At 47.3% G+C, this 15,242-nt stretch overlaps 1 protein-coding gene and 1 long non-coding RNA gene across 16 annotated transcripts in view; one reads left to right on the forward strand and one right to left on the reverse strand.

Annotated features, from left to right (window-relative positions):
* The window catches only part of TRERF1 (transcriptional regulating factor 1), a 226,213-nt gene that overhangs the window by 55,615 nt on the left and 155,356 nt on the right, over nucleotides 1-15,242 (reverse strand). For 13 of the 15 annotated variants that reach the window (XM_042986360.1, XM_042986358.1, XM_042986356.1 and 10 more), the window contains one exon: nucleotides 13,572-13,686. The gene's annotated coding sequence lies outside the window, so the exon portion shown is untranslated. Of the gene's footprint in view, nucleotides 1-1,874; nucleotides 1,961-13,571; nucleotides 13,687-14,288; nucleotides 14,375-15,242 lie in introns of those variants that run through there. The other 2 variants (XM_042986362.1, XM_042986364.1) reach the window with 2 other exon arrangements.
* LOC122238635 lies at nucleotides 10,733-14,395 on the forward strand. Its single transcript, XR_006217649.1, has 3 exons — nucleotides 10,733-11,230; nucleotides 12,782-12,911; nucleotides 14,315-14,395. It is a non-coding gene; the product is annotated as an uncharacterized LOC122238635 (long non-coding RNA).

Genomic DNA, 15,242 nt, shown 5'->3' on the forward strand with positions numbered 1-15,242 from the left:
TTCCTAAAGCGTTCACTTGCCTTTTCACAGAAACCGCATTTCTATTTCTTTTTGGCTTTCAGAGGTCATCAGCTCACGTCACATTTCATCTACGCGGTTACGGAACTGAGTACAACTGTTGGAAGCAGGTGCCCGTGTGGCCCCAACCACACCTGTGAGGGAGGGGGCCGTGTGGGTGGTCTGGGGGGCGGGGGGAGAAGGGCAGGTGCCAATCATTAGGTGAAGGTAGTTGTAGAGTGCATCACCTGTGTGTGAATGTGCCTTGTGAACCACAAAAATGCAGTATGTCGCTGAACCACACCTTTGTGCATTATTCTTTGTGCATTTTACATGTCAGCTCTGTCCATGGGTCAGACAGACTCTCTGGGGGCAGAGGGCTGGTCCTCGTGGTGCTCAGAGGGGTGAGGTAGTCCCTCGGGGAACAGTTTCTGGAAGCCAGATGCCTTTTTCAAAGGCCTTCAAGGTAGGATTTCTGACAGAGGACATGTAGTCATCACGTTTGAAGGTAGAGGAAAGGCAGGTCTATAAAATCTCCTGGAGTGCCCTACTAACCCGCAGAGAAGCTATTTGGGACATAAATCCTCAGTCTGAGTGCCCCCCCCGCTGCTCCTGGCTGAGGAGAATCCCCTTTTGGGGGAGAGGTGGCACCCCCCGGCTGGCAACAGGGGCAAAGCGCCAAGGTCCGTGACCTGAACCCAAAAGGCCTTTGTCTCAGCAGTTGACTCTGACTCTGTTTTGCAGAGAAAATGGAGATTGGAGGCATTTACTCCCTCTGCTTCCTGGGCCCCACATGAACTTTCACCCCTCTACCCTTGCCCCAACTCTTTTTACTCGTCTTAAGTACCAGAAGGGCCTGAATCAGAAACCTGGGACCCCCAAGAGCCCAGTATCCCCTTACTTCCAATAGGTTATCAATTCCTGTCGGCCTCTCTTCCATGGCCTTGCCTGACCATCTTCTCCTGTCACTCCCCTGCCAAGTCATGGCTGGCCTCGCTCCCTCCAGCCCACTTACCCCCCAGGAGTCCTGTCCACGCCACCCCTCTGCCCGAAACGTCCAGCGTCCCCCTGGTCAACAGGAGAAGATTCCCAACAGCTCAGCCTGGCACACGGGGCCCTCACAATTTGGGCTCACCTACCTGTGCAACAATTTGCCCATCCATTCACTCATACACATCCTGAGCACCAGACCTATGGAGCTACTCTGAGCTTCCAGAATACTGGTCCCTCTGCCTGAAATCACTTTCTCTCATCTTCCACCTTCTCAGACTACAAGTTCCTGCTCAGACTTAACATCTTTTATGAAAACTTCCCCTGACTCTCAGCCATGCATTATAACAAAGAATTTATTGAGTGCCTACTATATACTATACAGAACAGGGGGTGGCTAACACAACTTGGTGTCAGCTCTCATGGGGCCTGCAGTCTGGAGAGGCAGTGTCAGACACAGAAAAATGTAACTCTGTGACTGTGATGGATGTGATGGATGGCTATAATAACGGGCCGTGACCTCAGCAGAGAGGTCTGGGAAGGATCCTCTGAGGACGTCACAGTGAGGCTACAATGTGAAAGACGAGAAGGGTGTGGAAATGATGTGAACTGCCACTTTCCATACAGTCAAGAGCAGTATGGGCAAAGGTCCTGTGGCAGGTGGGAACACGGTAGACAGAAGGAACAACAACAACAAAAGGGCCAGGGTGGCTGAAATGCGGGATCAAGGGTCATGGTGATAAAACTGGAAGCGGGGCAAGGGCCAGACCACCCAAGGTTCTTGAGGGTAAGGAGTTTTATCTTTATCCTAAAAGTAATGGGGAACCATAAAAGTAGTTTCAGCAGTGTGTGTTTGTGTGTGTGTCGTCCAAGCATGTGTGACTCACCAGATTTCCATCTTGAAAAGAACACAGTGTAGACCAGAAGTCAACAGAGTTTTTCAAAGTAAAGGGCCAGACAGAAGATATTCTTGGTGTTGCAGCCAGATGGCAAAACCAAGGCTATGATGTAGACACCTATGTGATAAAGGATATATAAATTTCTACAAATTTTTCAAGGAAGCTGAAAACATACTAATAATGGAGTACTTTTTTTTTGTAATAGAGATCTGTTAATGGGGAGAACAGAAAGATTTTTTGGAGGGATAACATTTTGCTTAATTGGGGTTCAAAGCCAGTGTTCCCGTATCATCAAGTGTTCATGTGTATAAAGCATTTTGAGCTCATGGGCCATACAAAATCAGGCAGCGGCGGATTTGGCCCACGGACCACAGTTTGTGGATCTGTGGAGCAGATGTGGACTGGAGATGGGTGAGTGGGGATACAGGGGGGACCTAGTTCTATGGTGGTCCAGGCCAGGCAGCTCGGATGTGAGTAGTGACAGAGGGTTATTTGGGGGTGAACGTGACAGAACTTAGTGGTGGATGGGTACAGGGGGGCCGGGGGGGAGGTGTCAGGATGGCGCCCAGATGTCAGGTTTGTACCTGTGAAGACGGGGAGTACTGTGAGAGTTCAGTTTTGTTTTGAGACCTACAACAGAAGCTGCCACTGAGGCAGCCGGACCGACAGCTCCCAGGCTGGGAGGTCTGTGAGTTCTGCGAGAGCGCAGAGCGGGGCTTGAACTCACAAACCGTGAAATCGTGCCTGAGCGGAAGTTGGACGCTTAGCCAACTGAGTCACCCAGGTGCCCCTAAGGAGTGCCTCATCAACTCCGTCTTCAGGGACCAGCATAATATGTTGTACCCATGGGCACTAAGGACATGAGAGAGGGAGACAGGGTGGGGAGAAGGGGAGAACTTCTGTTCCTACAGGATAACATGGAGAAGACCCCCTCAATTCACAAAGGAATCCTTCTCTGAAGAGCAGACCATGTCCCACGGCTAACCTTCCCAAGAGCTGCTTTTGATAAGGGTCACTAGACCCGCCCCCCCCCCCCCCCAGTTACGTTAAATCATCCAAGCGTGTGAGCTCACACACATTTATACACAAATCTCCTCCCCACCAACCCTTGCAACATGATTTGTGGTGATAGTGTATTAATAACACACCCATCAGCTGTCAGTTCAACATGTCTAAATATTATGCTCCATCACCCAGAACATCATTTTTTTAAATTAAAAAAAAAAATGAAGTGGCAATTCCACTCACAGCAAGGAGGGTAGAAAGGAAAAAAAGCTACAGGTTAAAGAAAATCAATTTTTCTCTTTTCCTTGTTTTTTTTTCCCCCCTTCCAAATAAAATAAGAAGCTCGTGGTTCCATTTCTTTGACAGCCCTGGGATGAGGTCAATGCTGAGATACAGAGTGGCCTGGCCTGATGAACATGGGGCGTGTTTGCAGGCATCTGTAGAGCTCAGAGCAGACAGGTCCCCTGGTCCACAGCCACAGATCATCTGGGCTCCAATGTGGAGTCTGTGACAGGGACATCAAGGAGTTCACAGGAGGGTGTGCATTCTGGAAAGCAGTGAACAAAGCACAGACATGTATTTTTGTCCACAATTTTGTTTGGTCCTCACAACAATTTTGTTTTGTCCTCACAACAAACCTGTGAGGTTAGAAGTGTTTTCCCTATTTAAAAGACGAGGGGATTAATATGGAGGGGATAATCTGCCCCAGGTCACACAATTAGTGACAAAGGTCTGGGCCTCCAGCCCTCTGACGCCCAAGGATGAGGCTTCCTGTGATCCTCTGCAGTGTCCCTGGTTCCCCATCACAGATCTGATTAGCATGAAGCTACTTCCCTAGTTGGAGCCGTCCAGCTTTCTCTTTGACTTCCCGAGGGTCAAAGCCAGTTTTACCACAGTACAGACATGCCCTGGGAATCTGGCCACCAGCACTTAGCAACCTTCAACCCTCCAGCACATAGCCATGAGCTTGGAAGCGCTGGAAAAGAAGCTGATGCACTTTACAACAAAAAAACCTATTTCGAGTCCGAAAGGGATAAGCTCCAGCTATCCGGAGATTTTTTTTTTTTTACTCCTCAGGAACTTCTCCCTGGAGAGACACAAATGGCAGGCAGTTTCCTCACAGAAATGCCGAGACCGCTGTTCTGCAGTCAGAAGACCAGAGTTCAAATCCTAAGCTCCCATTGGCAAAGTAAGAACCCAGACCCAGCAGGTTGATCTTGTCTTTTTTAATTTTTTATTTTTTTTTGGCGGGGGGGGGGGGGTGGTGAGGAGCAGGTTCAGTTTCGACATCTGTAAAAGAGGGATAACAATACCTACTGTTCCAGTTTTTTGGTGAAGATTAAACCAAGAGAACGTACGGGACATGCATGGCACCCAGTGAGGACTCACGGAGGCTCACCACCTGGGGTGGGGTTCCTGTTGTTTTGTTATGACTTGGGTACAGTTTAGATCGGGCCCAATGACTCAGTCAGGATTGAATTGGTGTGGTTATTTGTTTCCTGGGCAACCCTGAGCCCTCCCTTTGTTTCACTTAGCAGATTGGTGCTCAGGGGCAGAAGCTGCCAGAAGTGGACACGATAAGGAAGAGAGAAACACTGTATGAACCGTCCGCTGGAAAACCTCCGCAGTCTGGGGCCCTCTGGTGCAGGGACTAACAACCGTATTTACCCCACTACCCACTGCATCCGGGTTCATTCACCTTCATCCCTAATGAAGATGGGGAGACACCATGGAAAGCCTCACCTTGCGTTTAAAAAAAATTTTTTTTTAAAGTTTGTTTATTTTTGAGAGAGAGAGAGAGACAGAGTGTGAGCGGGGCAGGGGCAGAGAGAGAGGGAGACACAGAATCCGAAGCAGGCTCCAGGCTCTGAGCTGTCAGCACAGAGCCCGACGCGGGGCTCGAATCCACAAACTAAGCCTCACCTTGCGTTTTAGCACGTCACGCACTAGGCAGAGAAATAAACCGAAGAATGTAATTGCTCACATGACTTGCTCATTGTTGAGGGAAGATTTCTGGGCCAGGTGCGCCCCTGCAAGACAGGCCTCCGGCCCCCCATGGGTCAGTGAAACTCAGGAGGTGCCTGAGAGGGACTCTGACTCAGTCCAAGTCCTCCCATGTGGTTACTGGTAATGAAGGAGGTGCCCTGCTCTCTGGGGTCTAGCCCTCAAGCAGTTCAAGACCCCAAGAAGAAAAGAGAAGTAATTATTTAGTGGCCATCTAAAGCTTAACAATATCTGTGGGTATCATTAAAGAAGAAAGGGTGTACCTGTTACCCATAAAGAGTCATTTCATTCCTGCCATGATACCAGATAAGGAGACAGTCTACTTCCTTTCCTGTTTCAAGAGGGCCCCCAGCTCTCAGATTCCTGGAAACCGTCAGTAACTCTGTCCCTAGCTGCAGTTTCCTTACTTTTAGTCACAGCCTCTGGGCCAGCCTCAACAACGGTCCCTTTAAGGAAGTTGGGACACACTGTGTGGCAGGGCTGTCCCAGGGAAGCAGGCCCGGGGTGGCTTCGGTGGCCCACATCTGCCACCTGATCCGGTGGGAAAAGGAAAGCTTCCCCAGCGGAAGCACCAAACTCTCTCAGAGCTCATGCCAAGGCAGGTGTTCGCGAAGGAAAAACGAGGCCAACCTAAGCTTCAGTGTGTGGAGGGCACTCTCACATCCATTATTTTTCTGTGAGGCAGGCCCCGCAGGAGGCCGCATTCCCATTCTGAGCTAAGCTGTGGAGGAAGAGATTTCCAAAGGATCCCCCATGCCAGTATGAGAAAACCCGAGGGACTCGAAAGCGGAGGCCTCTGGTCCCAGGCCAAAGGGCCCCCTAGAGACCACAAAACCACTGCCACTAAAATGAGACTAGGGCACCCACGTGACTTGAACGTCCTCCAAAAACACTAACAAGGAGGCATCATGAAAGTGCAAAAAACCCAAATTCCTATTTATTTCTATTCCATCGATAAGTGTCCCAGCCTTCTCTCAATAGCTCCTATTTTGTCTGCCTTCTTTCCCGCCTCCCCCCCTCCCCCCCATTGTTGGTCTTCTGGACCTAACCCAAGTCTCCCCTCTCTGTTTGATTATGTGCACATAGATTATCTCCCTCTTCATGGGACACTCACAGGAAATTTAAACATTCTCAGACGGGGTTCTTTTAAGCCCACTTCCCCTGCCCTCCACCCCCACCCCCCACTCGGTTGCTGCGTATTCAGGAAATGCAAACCCAATATAAAGATAACCCGGACCAAACAGAAAAGGAGACTGGCCCTGTGACCTTGTTGGGCAAATGACTTCCCCTCCCTGCATCTCAGACTCAGCTTCCGCAGAACAAGGAGGTTGGGCCTGATGGGCTGCAAGGAGGTCCCTCCGGCTCTGACCTGCGAAGGCTCAGATGGCTGAGCCTCGCTAGCCCCTGCCTGGTCCTGGGGACACACAACAATCCTGAGTCAGGATACTGAGGCAGTGGGGTTTTCTACCACCTCACACTACCCGTAAGCATCCTAATCTACGGTGGGGAAAGAGCGATGGGAGCCAGGATGGGAGCCTGATTTCAGGCTCAGTTCTGCCATCTTTAGGAACAGGGAAGAGAGTGAGTGGGGGAGGGTACCTGAGCAGACTTAAGCTCCAGCTTCAGGGTTTTAATTAAAAACAAAACCCAACAAACAAACAAACAAACAAACAAACAAACAAACCCCAGAATGTATATAACTAATATAATAAAGATTTTAAAAATATTTTTAAAGGGGAGCCCACCCAACAGTGAGAAGGAACTAATGTCAATCTCCAGAGCAGCACTTAAAGACTCGGTTTAAGACCTCTATCCATTGGGGGCGCCTGGGTGGCTCAGTGGTTAAGAATCTGACTTCAGCTCAGGTCATGATCTTGCAGTCTGTGAGTTTGAGCCTAGTATCGGGCTCTGTGCTAACAGCTCGGAGCCTGGAGCCTGCTTCGGATTCTGTGTCTCCCTCTCTCTCTCTGTCCCTCCTCTGCTCTCTCTCTCTCTCTCTCTCTCAGAAATAAATAAACATTAAAAAAAAAAAATCATCTATCCATTGGCTTTTAGTGCCCCTGCCAGCATAGGAGTCCTTTGCCTGGGGCTCCTCTGGTCTCTGTATCCATAATAATCCTGGCTCCCCAAACTCCCCCCAAACTCCTAGACAGCCCCAGACATAATGTGTTGGACATAATGTGTTGAACTTCTTCGTTCTGGAAAACGGCCTCCACGACTGCACCTAGAATAAACCCCTTGTTTCCCTGTGCGGGGCTGACAAACAGAACTTGGGCTGGGTTGTCACCCAATGAAGAATATTTCATCTACCAGTTGAGCTCTCCCGGGGCAAAGACGGTTGAATGGCATAAGTAATCAATCTTGGCTCACGGCTCTGAGTAACTCGAATGGAGGAGGGACAGGAAGCATGAGTCATCATGGGGAGAGAGCTGTTAATAGACTTTGAGGTTTGCAGGCAGGGGTGGGGTTCGGCCTGGCCCCTCAGCTGGGTGGAGCGTATCTAGGACATCATCTTGGGAGTTGTGGAGAACAAAGAAGCCCCTCTCTAGAACCATAGCAACATCAGCGCTCACGCTCCTAGAACCTGCATCCTTCTAGATAGTTGAGCAACACTTGGAAAAGGAAGACAAGTAGTTGACTCCAAGTAAATCGCTGATACTTACAGACTGCATTTTTAAAGAAAGTTGCCAATCACTGTTTTACAACAGTGAGCTGAGGACCTAGAGTCAACTGAAGCATTTGTTAGTGAGACAGAAGCCAAATGCTAATCCACCCAAGACCACCATGTTCACTGGCCACGACTGGTCAAACACACTTGGGAAGCTTGGTGAAACACAGTCAAACGTTGACTGCAGGATTTCTCAGGGCTTTTGATATGCTAGTGGACGTGGCTCTCCGAGAGGAGCCGGCCAGAAGCACCGCACTGAGTCTCACTGGCTCATGAGAACACCCATCTCTGTTCACGTTGGTTCACACCTTTTCTACACCCAGCTGCCTCACTCTACCTGCCCCATCGGGCCAGCTCCAGTCTGCCTGCTCCAGCCTTCCTTGGCCACTCAACAGGATACAGTGCTGTCCCCCTACGGCAACCCATTCTGTATACCCAACACTTAATCTCATGAAGATGGTTTATCCGTTATGTCTGTTTTTGGTCATAAAGTCTTTTCAAATTAATAGACTCTATTTTTTAGAGTAGTTTTAGGGTCCCACCAACTCTATGCATTTTTTTTTTTTTATGCCACTTGCCTACTGTATAAAGCCTACGGTCACTATGAATAGCAGACGCTGAATAAAGTCATTGCCTGACAGATCTCAAATCAGGAAGCGATATAAATCTGAGAGTGATATAAAGCCACTTAATAGAAGGGCGTGTGTGAAATAAAGTGTCACGCCGGCTATAAGGATGAAAGTAAAATGGACAGTGAGGGCCACCTCTCTCTCACCCTCGCTGGACATGTGTCCAGTGGATTGGTTGTGCCATGCGTTGATCTGGGGGGTCCACAAAGGAAAAGTCCCCAGTCCACAAGGGAAAAGTGTCATGAGGCCCCAGCCTCCTCACGGTTCCATGACAGAGGGCACATCTTGGAGGAAGGACCGAGATTCTTGAGTATCTCACTTCCAGAACCCTTGGTTTATATCCTCTGCAAATACTGGCCAGACCAGTGTAGGCTCTGTTTTCCCTCAAACTTTCTTTAAAAAATACCCCAGTTTGAAGAACATAATGGTGAAGCTGGGAATCCCACACTGCCCCTAGATTTCTGCCTCCATTTTCATCATGTTTCGTAAACCAGCTTTTGTCAACTTAAAAGTACCACTGAACGAAAGCTCGGGCCTTGAAGGGGTCTGTCTCAGTCATAATAACATCGACTACCACAGACTCAGTGCTGAGATGCTTCAAGTTCCTGTCACCAGCTCAACGTGCACAGTCTTACTTAGTCCTTAAATAGGTCGGTCTATTGTCCCCCTGTTACAGATGAAGAAACTGAAGCTCAGAGACCCCGAGCTAGTAAGTGGCAGAGTGAGGTTCAAACTCAGCTCTTTCTCCCTACCCCCAAAGCTCAAAAAGCCTACCCACTGTGCTCTGTGGCCTCTCCTCCAACAAACGAACGGCACATACCAAGAGACGGAAAAGCCGACAGCAGAAAGGGTGGGGGCAGGGGAAGAGGAGGGAGGAGACTGGGAAGGAGAGAGTGGCATGCAGAGGAGAGGAAGCTGAGATTTGGAGGAGACGCACATGTGTCTGGCACTGGAGCCAGGAGGCCTTTGAGGAGTGGGAGTGAAGCGGGAAAGTTGCTGGTGACTGCTGGAGAAATAGGCCACAAAATATGCAGAAGCCATTTCCTCTCTCAAGGAAGATAAACAATAGATTTGTAAACAAATTCCCCAAAGCTGTTCAGCTATTTAAAGCATTCTGGTAGGGACTCCTTATCCCTTGTGAGCATAAAGTTCATCCACCAAAAATGGTCAACAGTTACCTTGGGGAGAGGGAAAGTGGGAAAGGGGGACAGGAGAGGACATACCTCACAATGCATCACCTGTTAGCCCTGTGACTGCAGCCAGTTACGTGCCCTCTCTGAGCCTTGGTTCACTCTTCTGTGAACAAGGACTAGTAGCTGCTGCCCCTCAGAGCTATGGTGGAGAAGAAAGAAGATATACTTTCTGGCAATATGGCGGTCCAGATGCCCTCTTGACCTTCCCTGTCGAAACAACTGACATGCTGGGTAAAATGTAAAACAGAAGAAATGTATACACATCACCGAGCTGTGCTAATGGAAGGATTCTTCAAAGACCAAAAACAAACCCAAAGCAGCAACCCTCAGAAGTGGGCTAGCAGCAAAGCTGACTTTTGCCCTGAGGGTTCCTGTCGAACCCTAGAGATTCTATGCTTGCCAGGAGAGCTGCACAGGGCTCAGGGGCCAGAAGAAAAAAACCTACTTCCTCCATAAAGTTGGGGTGGAAGGCCCCACCCTCAGGGAATAAGAAATAAATGCACAACACAGAAGGGGACTGCAAGGAAACCTGACCTTGGGCTGGTAGAATGGGAGACAGATCTCTCCTGGAAATCTGTAACCACAAGCTGGACCTCACACAGGTTTGGAGTTTGAATTGATGCTTCTTATGTAGCTAGAGAAGTCTTCGGCAGAAAATCAATTTAAAGTGATTTCTGGATGTTAGTGCCCTGCAAGCAATTAGCAGAAATTAATACAAATTCTGTCTGGAAAAGTCAACATCAACGAATACCTCAAGTAATTCTTCAAGTTGCAAGGATAACGAGCAGTGCACAGGAAACAAGGCACCATGAGTACTAATCAGCAGAACTAGATCCGCAAGCATTTCAGAGTCCGGAATTACCAGACACGAAATGTTACGATGTCCAAATAGCTACCTGAATATATTAAAGAAATAAAAAAAGAAGTTTGCAAACATGAGCAGGAAATAGGAGACTAGGAAAAAAATCACCAAGCAGATCTGAAGTATAATGAGCCAGAACTTCTAGAAACGATAAATGAAAGTATCAAAAAGAAACTGGATGCAATCAGTGGGTGGATTAAACAGCATTTGAATCACAGAATACAGGAGTTGGATGGAAGGCAGATTTGAAGTAACTATTGAGTTCAGCCCAGAGAAAAAGAGAGGTTAAGAGATACAGAGAGCAGGGGCGCCTGGGTGGCTCAAGTCAGTTGGGCATCCAACTTTGGCTCAGGTCATGATCTCACGGTTTGTGAGTCCGATGTCTGCCTCTGAGCTGTCAGCACAGAGCCTGCTTCAGATTCCGGGTCTCCCTCTCTCTCTGCCCCTCCCCACTCATGCTCTCTCTCTCAAAAATAAATAAATGTTAAAAAAAAAAAAAAGATACAGAGAACAGAGTGAGAAGGCCTAACATAAGTCTAATAGGAGTCAGAAGAAGGTATCAGAGGGAACAGAAAAGAGGCAATATTCAAATAAATGAAAGGTGAGAAATTTCCAGGACTATTAAAACCAAAACCAAACAGACAGACAAAAACCGTTGTTTTTAACCCAGCCAGAAAGAAATGCCAGGTCACTTGTAAAGGAACAGCAATTACACTGAAGGCCGATTTTCTCAACAGCAATCTCAAGGCCAGAAGCAATGAAATAACGGCCTCAATGACCTAAGAGAATATATTCAGTAAAGCTACCTCTCAAAATGGAGAGCAAAATAAAGACATTTATTTTCAAGCCAACAAAAGCCCCAAAATCAAAGCAAACTGGAAAAAATCTTTGAGAATTTACAACCAACAGGCTCTCACTAAAGGCTGATGCTGAAGTATTTATTTCATGCGGAAGGAAAATGACCTCAGATTCATGAAATAAGGGTAAGAAAAGATAATGATAAGTATGTAGGTACATCTGTATCAACACTTACTATATAAAACAACGATGTCTGACTGGTAGGGGAAAAAACCAGGACAGGATGAAAACACAGCATAATAATTGTATAGGGGCACCTGGGTGGCTTAGTTGGTTGAGCACCCAACTTCAGCTCGGATCATGATTTTTCAGTTCATGGGTTCGAGCCGTGCTTCGGGCTCTGCACTGACAGCTCAGTGCCTGGAGCCTGCTTCAGATTCTGTGTCTCCCTCTGTCTGCCCCTCCCTGCTCACACTCTGTCTCTCTCTCTCCCCAAAATAAATAACCATTAAAAAAAGTTTTTTTTTAAATAATTGTAGGGGAGCCTGGGTGGCTCAGTCAGTTAAGTGTCGGACTTCGGCTCAGGTCATGATCTCACGGTCCGTGAGTTCGAGGCCTGCGTCAGGCTCTGTGCTGACAACTCAGAGCCTCTGGGGCCTGCTTTAGATTCTGTGTTTCTGCCTCTCTCTGCCCCTCCCCGACTCGTGCTCTGTCTCATGCTCTGTCTCGCTCTGTCTCTCAAAACTATATAAAATGTTAAAAAATAATAAAATAATTGTATATAAATTGGGAGAGGCATCGAACTAGAATTGAACTACTGTCTGGTTCTTGCATTGTTGGGGAGGAAGATAAAGACCCAGATTAATTTTAGCCTTCGGTAAGTACGCCAGTTATAACAGCTGGAGTAAATACTGAAAGATCAGAGTGTATAACTTCCAAATAAGACGATGGAAAATGGAATGAGGGAGAAAAACACCTCAATCTAGAAGAAAGAGCAGAAAAAGTTGCAAGTATATAAAGGTGGTACAAACGTATCTGAATTCACCAATAACACACACTGATTCTAAACAGCACTGCCTTAAAACATGTAAAACAAAAATTTCAGCACTACAAGGAGAAACTGACAAATCCAATGGGAGATTTTTAAGATAATATCGATAATCGATAGAGTCACTGGACAAAAACAGGGCGTATTATAGATGATCTGAAAAGTATAACAGACCAATTTATTTTGATGATCATATACAGAAAACTATATCCACTAATTATAGAATACACAGGTTTTTCAAGCACTCATGGAACATTTGAGAAAAAAGTTGAAAAGAGATAATCTATAAAAAAGGAGCACACAGAAGGGGTTCAATGCTTATTTCAAACTCTCTCCAAGGATCCAAACCTATTCTGTCTTGATGTACTTCACGTCTAGCACAGTGACTGTCCCAAAGGAGGCTCTTTTTTTTTTAATTTTTATTTTATTTATTTTTAAAATTTACATCCAAGTTAGTTAGCATATAGTGTTATAATGATTTCAGGAGTAGATTCCAGGGACTCATCCCCTATGTGTAACACCCAGTGCTCATCCCAACAAGTGTCTTCCTTAATGCCCCTTGCCAATTTAGCTCATCCCCCCACACACAGCCCTTCCAGCAGCCCTCAGTTTGTTCTCTGTATTTAAGGATCTCTTCTGTTTTGTCCCTCTCCCCATTTTCATATTATTTTTGCTTCCCTTCCCCCAGAGGAGGCTCTTTAAATGGAGTGAAGAAAGAATGATGAACAGAGGCTTCCCCGTTGAGTACAGCACAGGCTGGCGAGTGGCAGGGCCAACACGGGAGCCCTTTCCAACACGGAGAGGGACAAGAGGACAAGGTGAGTGGTGCCAGTCTCTAGGGGGAATGGATACAAGCAAGGAAAGCAAAGTCATGACAGCCATCTTCAAATGTGAAGAGGGTCACACGGAAGAGTTTCTGGAAGCCCGGTCTTTGTGGTTCCAAATGGAAGAGCAGAGAAGGGCAGACAGGAATTACAGAGAAGAATTTGTCCCAAACCAGGAAGAGTTTTCCAATAATTCACTGCTCAACACTGGTTAGGAATTGGCCTGGGTGATCTTCTAAGACCCCTTACGACCCTATGTGGGACAGGAGTCTGTCTGGGATGTCTTGGGAGTCCCAGACCATGGAGTGACGGTCCTTCCAATGCCATTCTTCCAGAGATTCCTTCACCCAAATCTCCCTGGCTCTACAAGTCCTAAGAGATCTGCCAAAGGTCCCAGAGTCAGGAGGTCGTAGAGGACTAATGAGAGCTTAAGGCCCTAAATACTCAATTCAGCGTCGTTTCTGTTCCACCAATGTCCTGTCTATTACCTGCAATGGGCATGCTTTGCCCTGCCAGGCTGACATGCACTTTCTAAGCCTACCCATGTGCCAGTAAACCCCATTCTCCCAGCACAAGGTGCGAGATCACAAGAGCATAGAGAATGAGTTAGAATAACAATGCCTGAACCTTCCAGGAGAAGGGAAGCAAGCTCACCTTGACCTCCGCAGCAGATGGTTGAGTTGGGGGCTTGGCTCTGGGGGCTTCTCCTGTGGCCGGCCAGTCATGCTGCTCTCATGCTGCTGGGCAGGTGGGAAGAGGAGGCCTGGTTCTGTGGGGGAAAAGAGCAGGAAAGATCACTCCTTCATCGTTCACTCCTAGCTCTCCATCACCAGCCTGCAGGGGATACCAACCAAAAGCCCAGGGAGTTCCTGAAGCTGGCTTCACTCACTCTCATGTCCTCGGGGAGCGGGCATGGATGAGACAAACATTTCCCGTGCCCCATATGTGCCATGCGGGGGTATGAGGAACAAGGCGACAAAGATGAATTAGATGTATTCACTGTTCTCAAAAAACGGTTTAGCAAGAGAGAGAGGTGGGGGGGGGTGCACATTTCATTACAATATAATTTGGTAAGTGCTGTGATTTCCCCAAATTCATTCAACAGCCTACCTGTCCCACAGGGGAGCAGAGGCAGCTCGAGCGTACTCCGCACGAGACTTCCCAAAACGCTTGTCAGGAAGGGCGAGGTGTCCCTGTTTTTGTTTTAATTTCCAACCCACCGCCGATGAAAAAACACTTTTATCAAAGGTAATAAAAATGAACTGGTAGAAAAATGAAACGAAAAACTGCCCCTCCAGAGCACCACCTCTCAAGCTATTCGATTCGACCGATTACCCCGTCCAGTCGGTACAGAGGTTTCCAAGTGCTTACTTGCCCTTTCTGTACTTGTCTTGCAGCCCGGTAAGCGATTTGCAGCTAGCCATCATTCCACAGACCACAGCCGAACAGCATCGCTAGCTACAGCAGAAGTTAGTAACACAGAGTCGGGCTTTCCCAAGACGTCTGGCTGATCTCTGGGTTCAGACGGAACGGCTCACAGTACAGCGGATGTCAAATTCATCAGATCAGAGAGCCTCTCTCCGGGAAGGAGGGCCACAGCAGGGACTTTGGGAAAGCGTAGGAGATAGAGGCGGTGGAACTCGCTGGGCTCAGGTTACAGAGCACGAGGCTCATGGAACCTGGTCAAAAGTTGTGTGCCCTGCAAGGGCTCTAGCCTCAACTTCTCAACCCTAACTGTGGCCACCCCAGCCGAAGCCACGGCCCTGAATAGGAAGGACAAAGTGTCATCTATTAAAACGGACTGGGACATTTCGGAAAATAAATCAGTTCCGAAATGTCAAGAGGGCTGCTGGTGTTCATTCCTATTATTTAATGCCATAAAAATGATTTTTTTTTTTAAATTGAGAAATCCTTTGTCTGTGACAGCCAGCTCCAAAAAAAGCCTTTAAATGCCTATTGCCTTAATACTTGAGGGAGAGATTACAAGTCATTTTCACCCATTTGAATGTTTAAGAGAAAATGTTCGTTCTTCTAAACTCTCAGCTTTTAAGTAGTTCTTATTTTAAACTTTAGAAGATAAGTCTATAGAAGAAAAACTTCCCTTCTCAAAGTCTTTTTTTTTTTTTTTTTTTAATGCAAACAACCCATATAGCCTCACTCCCTGCTTCAAATGCTCAATCATATGCAATTTGGGAGTTTGTCACTCATGAAATTCTAGCGATAAGCACATCATAAACAGTCCTATAGCAACAGAATGCTTTTGAAGCGATGTCTGTGATGTTATAAAGATTGTATATCATCATCTCTGTATGCTGGGAAGGTTAT

The sequence above is a fragment of the Panthera tigris genome, chromosome B2 (assembly GCF_018350195.1).
Source record: "Panthera tigris isolate Pti1 chromosome B2, P.tigris_Pti1_mat1.1, whole genome shotgun sequence".
NCBI classification, from domain to species: domain Eukaryota; kingdom Metazoa; phylum Chordata; class Mammalia; order Carnivora; family Felidae; genus Panthera; species Panthera tigris.